The sequence below is a fragment of the Triticum aestivum genome, chromosome 1B, assembly GCF_018294505.1.
Source record: "Triticum aestivum cultivar Chinese Spring chromosome 1B, IWGSC CS RefSeq v2.1, whole genome shotgun sequence".
In the NCBI taxonomy this organism is placed as follows: Eukaryota; Viridiplantae; Streptophyta; class Magnoliopsida; order Poales; family Poaceae; genus Triticum; species Triticum aestivum.
The window spans coordinates 177,650,944-177,660,616 of record NC_057795.1 but is presented as its reverse complement, the minus strand read 5'-3'; the positions used below and the strand labels follow the sequence as shown (position 1 = coordinate 177,660,616).

The 9,673-nt window shown below is 46.5% G+C and overlaps 1 long non-coding RNA gene across 1 annotated transcript; it reads right to left on the bottom strand.

Moving 5' to 3' along the window:
* Positions 1-4,448: 4,448 nt before the first annotated feature.
* On the bottom strand, positions 4,449-9,448 carry LOC123114426 (uncharacterized). Its single transcript, XR_006456538.1, has 2 exons — positions 8,683-9,448; positions 4,449-4,931 (listed from the first exon to the last, which is right to left on the bottom strand). It is a non-coding gene; the product is annotated as an uncharacterized lncRNA (long non-coding RNA).
* Between the last annotated feature and the right edge of the window lie 225 nt (positions 9,449-9,673).

The following is a 9,673-nucleotide window of genomic DNA, read 5'->3' as shown; positions in this document are numbered from 1 at the left end:
ATCGTATCATAGTTTAGGAAAAGCAATTAACGAAATAATTTCCTACTACATGTGTTTGTAAACAAAAAGGTTTTTTTTCTTTCCTTTTCATACTTCACGTGTCGGGTGTGTTCATTATATGTCAATGCTTGATTTTGATTCCATCCCGCACTAGCCAAAAGAATCAACCTTGGACGTAGTTTAGGAAAAAAAAACAATAATGAAATGATTTCCTACTTCACATGCTAGTGAGAAAAAAGGAAAGAAATAAAATCAAGCATTGCCGAACATGCCCGAAATGTGAAGTAGGAAAAGGAAATTCTACAGTTCCTTTTTGTTTACAAGCACGTGAAGTAGAAAATTATTTTGTTAATTGTTTTTCTTAAACTATGATCCGACGATGATATTTTTGGTTCGTGCAGAATGAAACATGTACGTACTAAAATTAGTTTTGAATCAGAATCACGCAAGGATGGAAGAACTGTATGCATTGTTACCTAAAAAATTGGGCATCAATCAATACCCTTGGACTCTTCATCATATATTATGATCCTCCTATTTCACCACCTGTCATTTACTGCTCCCTCGCTCGCATCTCGTCCCTCACCAATTATCAATCTTCCATATTGGTTGTGCACGTACCAATCGATGTTTTGCCCGCACCAATGGAGGCAGTGCCCAACTTTCATGGGTCAAACATGCAGTCGAGTACATCTTCAATTATATCATGCTTGCCTCAAACAAAAAGGAATTAGAGTTAATTCTCACAACCCTCAATATACTTTATTTTAGTATACATCTATACATTTTTTGTACTTGTTCACTACAATGCACTACCACTATGCTTTGTACGCCTCTAGATATAGATATAGACAGCAAGATTCTTGTGTGTCTAGCCTCTTTATCACTTTGTTCTACAGAGCTAACGTATTATTTATAAAAGGTACCAGATTGTTTAGGACAATTCCAAAAGAATTTGTATCATATTATTTTAGAAAGAATTGGTGCCCTTTTTTAGAAACCGTAAGACTTGTTTTGTAGCACAATTTTATAAAAACCTTAGTAATGTCACACCCTCATAGCACATAGCAAGACATCCAACATCTTTACAATTGAAGTTGCTAAAAAGGCCTAATTGATTTGCTATAGAACATGATCATAGCTATTACATTTGATGAGAGGACAATTTCATTTCCAGAAAACAACAATTATGAGATAACTTTCGCATGAAGAATTTTGAAGATATGCATAGAAATAAGCATAATATTGTTCAAACAATGAATACAACAGTTATGAATAACTATGCTGACAATTTATGCATTACGTTCAAACACTACAAAAAAGAAAATAGTATGAAATAGCCTGAACAGTCAAATGATCATAGAGACCTGATGGATCGAGTGAGACAATCTTAGCCGTTTCCATGTTGTACACCACAAAGAATGCTAGAAAGGTGCTTCGAGTTAACTGTAGAAAATACATAAGCGGTTTCAATTAGATGATGACAAGATGCCAACCAGATACTGAGAAAATATATTTACCCCTGTTAATTCCTAGTAAACTATATCATGGTAATAGCTTGAACAGTGCCGTATGATCATAGACACCTGATGGAGTGGTTTCAATTAGATGATGACAAGATGCCAACCAGATATTGAGAAAATATATTTACCCCTGTTAATTCCTAGTAAACTATATCATGGTAATAGCTTGAACAGTGCCGTATGATCATAGACACCTGATGGAGTGACAAAATGTTAGCCGTTTCCATGTTGTACACAAGCAATGCCAGATGTTGAGAGGTGCTTCGAGTTACCTGTAGAAAATACACAAGAGGTTGCAATTAGATGGCGACAATATGCCAACAAGATGTTGGATGGGAATGCACGGACATTCTACTATTTGCACAAATTTTCTCCATAGACAAAAGAGTGCCCATCAAGATTTGGTAGATTATAGTGTGTGGTGATCTCAAAATACCATATTGTTTTTAATGCTCTTATGCATTGAAAATGTCTGGTTTCATGTGGCAGCGCAGGGGCATATGCCTATAAAGGGTATAAAAATCAGTCCCGTGCTGGCCATGCTGGACATTTGATGTCCCTGCCGCGGACGACGCTGTGCCTGACCCATCTACCAATAGTGGGACGATATCTAGACACGCCCAGTTGGACATTTGGTCGAGAGAATTCGATGCAATGAGCGTCGAATATGATTCACCCATTTGGCAGCCCTCACTCGTGTCTCCTCGAAGAATGTTTGGCTTGTTCGGATAGAATAAATAAAATAGAATCCTCAGAATAAATTAGGCCCTATAGTGGTTATGATCTGGATTTAAGGTGGTTTTGACTTTTCTTGAGCTGCCTCGCATGGTTGACTGGCACGATCTTGACTGGATATTACACGTGGACTAGCTCCTTTATTCATCTCTTTGTCGCGAGGAACCCTAGCTATATTCCTCTTTTCCTCTCTTCCTCTTTCCCCTGGTCGGCGATTCATTGCCGTCCTCGCCGTGTGCTGCTCTTTCTGCGCCTTGTGCAGCTCTTCGTGGACAAGCATGTCACTGTCATCGTTCGCTGTCTTCATGGAGTCATAGCTCCTCGGTGCAGACTTCGTCGTCATAGTCACTGGTGACATACCGGGAGCGGCCGCTCGAGTATACGTTGGAGATTGTGTGGCACTGCAACATGAAGGTGCCACATTGGATTCATGGAGCCTCACCTATCTAGGGCACATGTACTACAACTGCTCAAAATCAAAGGTAAAAAATCGGTTTCTTTAGACACAGCTCAAAATTTCTGCATTTCAGTTGATTTGGCGCAATGTGGACTGATGTTTGTTGTTTTTCATCACACATGTGTGTGATACACGGTGTCGATTGCCGTTTTTTAAGTGGCATGATGATCCTTACCGTGAGTTCCTCACGCATCTGCTAGGTGACCGTGTGGTGTTGTGATCCGTTTGAAGACTGATGTGAGGAAGATGAAGATTGAATAGAGCATTTGCTGATGGACGCCAAGTCAAGTCTGGGTGCTGCAGATGTGTTTGCCCTTAATTTGCAAGGTAGACATGCTGAAGACATGGCTGCAGTGAAGAAGCAATTTGAGAAGATGAAGATGAACTTTCAAGTTGTTGCCTTCTGTTGTTTTATGTGTTTGACTTACATGCATACAAGTGATGATGTTGATATTGTGTTTAGAGATGTGTGCTTGATTACACTGAAAATGAATGTCCAGATATGTGCAAAATGACACTGAATTTTGTTTTGTGTAATTGCATCTGAATTCCTATGAATTTGTGGTTACGCGGACATGTGGAAATTCACATAAAAATGCTACTTCAATTTTAGTTATGTGGTTTCGGCAAATTTCATATATGTGTGCACATATGTGCACAAATTTAGAGAGGCACATATATGTAGAGATTCAGAGATTTAGAGTGCAATAGTTTCGAATGTGTGCACTAATTAGTTCAAGTGGTTGTCGTGCACTCGACAGACGCGCGGATGATTCGCGTGCTGCGTCGGTATAACCCCACTTCCCATTCTCCACTCTCGACTCCCCACTCTCCACTTTCCACTCCCAAAAGCCTCATGGAGGCAACCGTCGATCACTGCCCGCCATGGAGAACAACGTAACTTGGCAGCACGCAATTGAGGAGTTGACCGGCGAAAATCCCGTGTTTCGTGCAGAGTTGGGAGGGGATCTCCCGTTGGTTCCAAACCACGCGCGGGGTCTCATCGACGTGATGACATCGACGGAGAAGCTCATGCCTTTCCTGAGGCCAAGGAGTTCCTCCAGCGGCGATTCTGCTATGGGCCATGCGTGACACCAGATCTCCTGATTCGGCTCAGCGCGCGAGGTTGTGGATGTATCGCTCCATCGTCCTCCCGCCATAGCTAGATCCACACCGTGTCATGTCGAGGGTGGAACGCATCGTGGACATGGTGATTTCCTTGCTGGCGCCAGTCAACCCCAACTTTTAGATCCGCATTGTGCCTGCGCCAGTCGTTGTTGTTGCTGACAACGAGCAGGACGAGGTGCACATCCCGGTTGTTGCGCTGGTTATGGACGGTAACAAGGAGAATCCTATCGACGTGGCCGACATGGATCTTGATGTTGTTGTCGTTGTGAAGAAGATGCTAAGGAAGAAGACGAGGCGGTAGTGGTGCAGAGTGTTGTGACAAAGAAAATGAGGGGTGTGAAGGAGGGGGTGCGCTGCTCTCCGCGCCTGATGCATGTGCGCCGCTCTGAGTGCCTAAAGGGTGGTCAGTAAATGAGCATGAAGATACGAAGATGTGTAGGACTGAAGATGTAAGTATGGACGACTTTTGGGGACTGAGGATATGAAGAAGTGATGTTAGGTATGCTATTACTTCAGCATATAAGTTAGTATAAGTTTGGTCTAAAGATGTGTTGTTAGGTACGTTTGCCATGTTGCTATACAAATTCAGTTATGTTGCTACAAAATCAGTAATGCTGCAATATGATATTCCCATGTGCTATTTCTCGTTTGCTACATATGGAAACAATGCACTTTAGTACAATGCCAAAGATAAAGCACAACATTTCAAAAAAAAAAGAATGTTCCATGAAAAGTCCGATCACTTCCCTCCACATAAATGACATCACAATCACCATTAGCTGTGCCACTCTCCATCTTCCGCACTGCTGAATCATCACACAAACAAAGCGGCCCATCTTCCAACGATTTGATAGGAACTAGCCAATGTAGTTTGTAGCTACAATCCCCTCTGCAATGCTCTCTTTCCACATGATACGTATCTTGTGCATATGACAAAATTGCTTCATAATCCATTTTGGCTTTCTCAACACGAAACTCTACCAAACCATCTACATACTCAAGCATACCCTCCAGTACTACAAACCTTCGGAAGTACTGCAACCTGATAATGAGACCTTCCAAACCATCTGGTGGATCATCAGCACCACCTACACACAAACATCACATTTAATCAGTACAATCTATTATGCACAAAAAAGTGCATCTGGAGGCGTCGCTTTTTGAGAATTTGGACTCTAGGTGCTGCCTACACAGTGGTTTGTGTTGCAGCTACATGGTATCACCGTAGCGGGATCTTTTTTCTTCTTCTTCCTTTTTGTTGTAAGGTTGTGTGCATCCGTAATATCTATAGAACATTTCGTTGTTGCAGAGGTTGGGTGTAATTGGTATCTTCACGATATTAGCATATTCACTTTGTCGAAAAATATATAATTTGTCCGAAATCAAACTTTGTAAAGTTTGACTAACTATATAAGAAAAATTATCAACATTCACAATATGAAATCAATATCTCTTTTTAAGATGCATCATGAAATTAATTTTTGTACTATATAACTTTTGTACTGTAAATGTTGCTATTTTTTTAGATAAATTTGGTCAAACTTATTTATGTAGTTTGACTTCAAACAAATTTTATACACAGAGTAAAAAGAAAGCGGAGGGAGTACTTTATTCTAGCTAAGAGTTGTAGTCTTCAGGGTGCATGTGAGCAATCGATCATTTAATCATCTGAAGAAGGCTTTCCTAGTTTACAGTAAAGTCCTCTGATAATTGAAAAAGCTTTAGCTTCAGATGAAGAACACACGAACAAAATTTAGAACATGAACATAATATATTAGAGAAACGAGAACAAAATGCTTAATGGTGGCGACCGAGAACTTTGATACAAGAAACAGCCACTGATAATACACAAACATTTTGAGATTCAACCACAGCATGCAAGCCGCGCTGCTAGCCCTTGGAGTTGATGGCGCTCGCTTCCGTGAGCTTCCCATGGAGAACGCTGCTCTCCGACGCCGAGCTGTACTTCTCCTCCATCGATGGCGCGACAACCAGGCCCGAGCCGACCTTCCAGTACTTCCCATCCCCGGCGCAGCACTTGCCCCCTTTGCCGTGCGCCTCCGGCTCCTCGCCGTCCGAGCTCGACACCGACACCTCCCTCCAGTTGCTCCACATCCTGAGCATTATGTACAGCAGAGCCATGCACACAGTGGCCGAGACGATGGCGATGGCCGCCACGATACCGGACACCGTGGCGCTCGCGAGGCGCCTCCCATTGGCCCCGCATGTCGGCAGCGGCGCGCCGCAGAGCTCGCCGTTGCCAGCGTAGGACGCGGCCGGGAAGCTCGATAGCATGGCAGGTATCACTCCGGAGAGGAGATTGTACGACAGGTTGAGGCGGTTCAGGCTGGTGAGCTGCAGCAGTGAGGTTGGTATCTGCCCATGGAGCTGGTTGGAGGACAGGTTCAGCCGCTCCAGCTTCACGAGGTTGCCGAGGGACGTCGGAATCTGTCCGGACAGCCTGTTCCGGCTTAGGTCCAGCATCACCTGTAGCTCCGACAGCTGACCGAGCTCCATGGGGATCGGCCCCTCCAGCGAGTTCTCCGACAGGCGTAGCTCGTAGAGCTTGTTGCACCGCCGGAGTGTGGGCGGTATGATGCCGGTGAGACTGTTCTTCTGCAGGTTCAGAACGTTCAGAGACGTGAGCCTTCCGATCTCCTGCGGAATGCTGCCCGAGAGACGGTTGCCGCTGAGAGACAGCTTGAGAAGGCTCGAGCAGTTACCGAGCTCCACCGGTATGACGCCGGTTAATGCATTCGACGAGAGGTCGAGCTCGCCGAGGAACCGCAGGCCGCCGAGCCAGGAAGGCACGGCGCCTGTCAGACTGTTACGCTCAAGGTTCAGATGGGTGAGCTGCAAGCAGTTGGAGAGCTGCGCCGGGATATCGCCGGAGAGGTTGTTGGATGAGAGGTCAAGCATCTTGAGCTGCGTCAGGCTGCCCAACTCGGCCGGGATTGCACCGGTCAGACGGTTGCCAGCCAGCTGGAGCCGGACCATGTTCCTCGACCGTGTTACCGCTGTCGGGATGACACCGGAGAAGTTGTTGTCAGTCAGCACCAGCACGGAGAGGGAGCTCGAGCCAAGGAGAGGGACGACGCTGCCGCTGAACCTGTTGTGCGAGATGTTGATCACCGTCAGGTTCTTGAGCTCGAACAGAGCCTCTGGCAGGGGACCCTCGAGGGAGTTATTGTACAGGGTGATGATGCTCATCTCGGTGAGAAGCCTGAACGTGTCCGGCAGTGCGCCGGAGAGCCGGTTGTCCGCCAATGCCAATGCCTGCAGCCGCCTGCATTCCCCGAGGCTCGCTGGGATTGAGCCGGACAAATCATTCTGCCGGAGCTGAAGCACCGTTAGGCTCTTGAGGTTCCCGATCTTCGCAGGGATAGTCCCATGGAAATGATTGCCGAAGAAGTCCACCTCCTCCAAGCTCGTGCAGTCGGTGATCTCATCAGGTATGGTCCCAGACATCTGATTCTCGTACAGGAACAAGACCTTCAGCCTCTGCAGCCGGCCGATCTCCGGCGGGAGCACACCGGTGAGGCCGTTGTGGTACAGGGACAACATCTCCAGGTTGCTCAAGTTACTAATCTGAGGTGGCACAACGCCGGTAAGGCTGTTATTGTGCAGTACAAGGTCGACAAGGTTCGACAACCGGTCGATCTCCGATGGAATCTTCCCGGTGAAGCTGTTGTTCGACGCGTCAATGGATCGCAGAGAAATGCAGTTGAGCAGACCCTCGATGCCTCCTTCTAGGTTGTTCCCGGCAAGGAACAGGCTCTCCAAGCTTGAGTTCCCGGGGCAGAGGCCTCCAGGTATGGTACCATCAAGAACATTGTCAGACAGCACAAGGTACTTCAGGTTCTTCAGCTGTGATGTGGAGATGCTGATCACACCAGAGATGTTGTTCTTGGACAAGTCAAGAACCTGCAGCTGGCTCAGCTGGTTCAGCTCTTCCGGGATGGTGCCTGTCAGTCTGTTGCCAAGCAGGTTGAGGTACGTCAGGCTGGAAAGCTTCCCAATATCCGCCGGAATCACACCGGAAAACTGATTGTTTGCAAGGTTGAGAGACTGGAGAACACTGAGGCTGCCAATGAACGAGGGAATGATGCCACCCAGCCTATTATCAGACGCCGACAGAGTACGCAGATTTGCGCAACCACCAAGCTGCTCCGGGATGCTTCCGGTGAGAGTGTTGTTGTCCAATACCAGCTGCTGCAAGTTCTTCAGGTTGCCAATCTGGTAAGGAATGGCGCCACTTAGCTGGCAATAGGCCAGCCCCATGGTCTCGAGCTCCGTGCAGTTGCCGAGCTGCGGCGGTATCTCACCGTGCAGCCGGTTGTCGCCAATCCTGAGAACTTTTAGGTTCCCGAGGAGGCCCAGCTCCGGAGGGATGGTGCCGACGAGGGAGTTGGAGTAGAGCAGCAGCGTCTTCAGGTTCTGCAGCATGCCGAGCTCTTGCGGGATCGGCCCGGTGAGGGAGTTGGAGGAGAGGTCAATGAACTCCACGGATATCAGGCCAGATATCGCCGGCGATATCGTGCCCGATAGGCCGTATCCCGACAAGTTGAGGCCTGTCACAATGCCCTCTCCCGGCAGGCATGAAACACCGTGCCAAGGGCAGACATCAGCCTCCGGCGACCAGCCGGAGAGGATGCCTTGAGGATCGATGAGATCGGACTTCACCTGCAGCAGAGTGGCAGGAGCCATGTCCGGTGTGGCTACACATTCCGGTGCAAGCAGGATGCCGACGAGCAGAGATAGAAGAAGCGCAAGCGGAATGGCCATTGCTGCCATGATATGATGCAACTGTGTAAACTACAAAGGGGGAGCTGAACTTACAGGATAGCTGCTACCCTGGAGTTGGGAAGATGTGTATAAACCCCCATTGCTGTGGTGTGGTAGGAGCCCAAGCTGCAAAAAGGGGGAAAAAGGAGGAGTTGTCAAACGCCTACCTGCTCTGTGTATCACAGTCAGGGAATGTGCTGGGCTCCTGCTAGTGAAAATGCAATACAAGCCAAAGGAGAAGGTAGAGCACGTAGAATCCCGGTTACAGATATATGATTAGAATAATCAGAGTAGCTCTGAATAATGCAGAGCTAGTTATCTGGTATTTTAAAGGCTAACCTTGTTGCTTTGACTTGTTACTTCAGCTTCTTCTGGGTGATATCTAGTGACGAGCATGAAAAGGGCGCTGGAGATTAGTAAACTGGTGCACTTTACAGAGGGTACGTGCTTAAACAGTTCAACCACCCTCCTTGATTTGGTAGCATAAGGACAGCTACGTGGTGCTTCCATGCCTGATTAAATAGTGTTCTTGCTCAGCTTTAGTGACAAGAAAAACTAAATAGCGTACTTACATTGTCTCCTATAGGAAAAAATATATTTTTTCTGACAATTCAACGGAAATTCATTCTTGGCAGGCTATCAACTATTGGGGATACTGATGGCCATCTAACCGAAAACAAAGGAATTGAGCAGGTTCAGTGTGTGGCTGTGCCTACTGCGTACCATGAACCACGACGACATACTTCTAGTTTTCACATAACTGAAGACAGTACACATAATTGTACCATGATGAAACAATCTCTGACATGCATGAGGAGGAAAAAGACCAATCAGTAACCAAGTGAGCCAGACCCACTAGTGGCATTTCAATTATAAGGTAGTGGGAAAGTGACTTTTGCATTGGAGTGACAGTGACAGAATTGAATCTCAAGAGACCACGGGAAGCAAGAAAGGTGAGAGAGAGAAAAAACTTACAGTAACCACCAAAACAGTTGTGTCCATCCCCATGCCATGACAGGCAGCAATGCAGCAGCGGCAGCAGCAT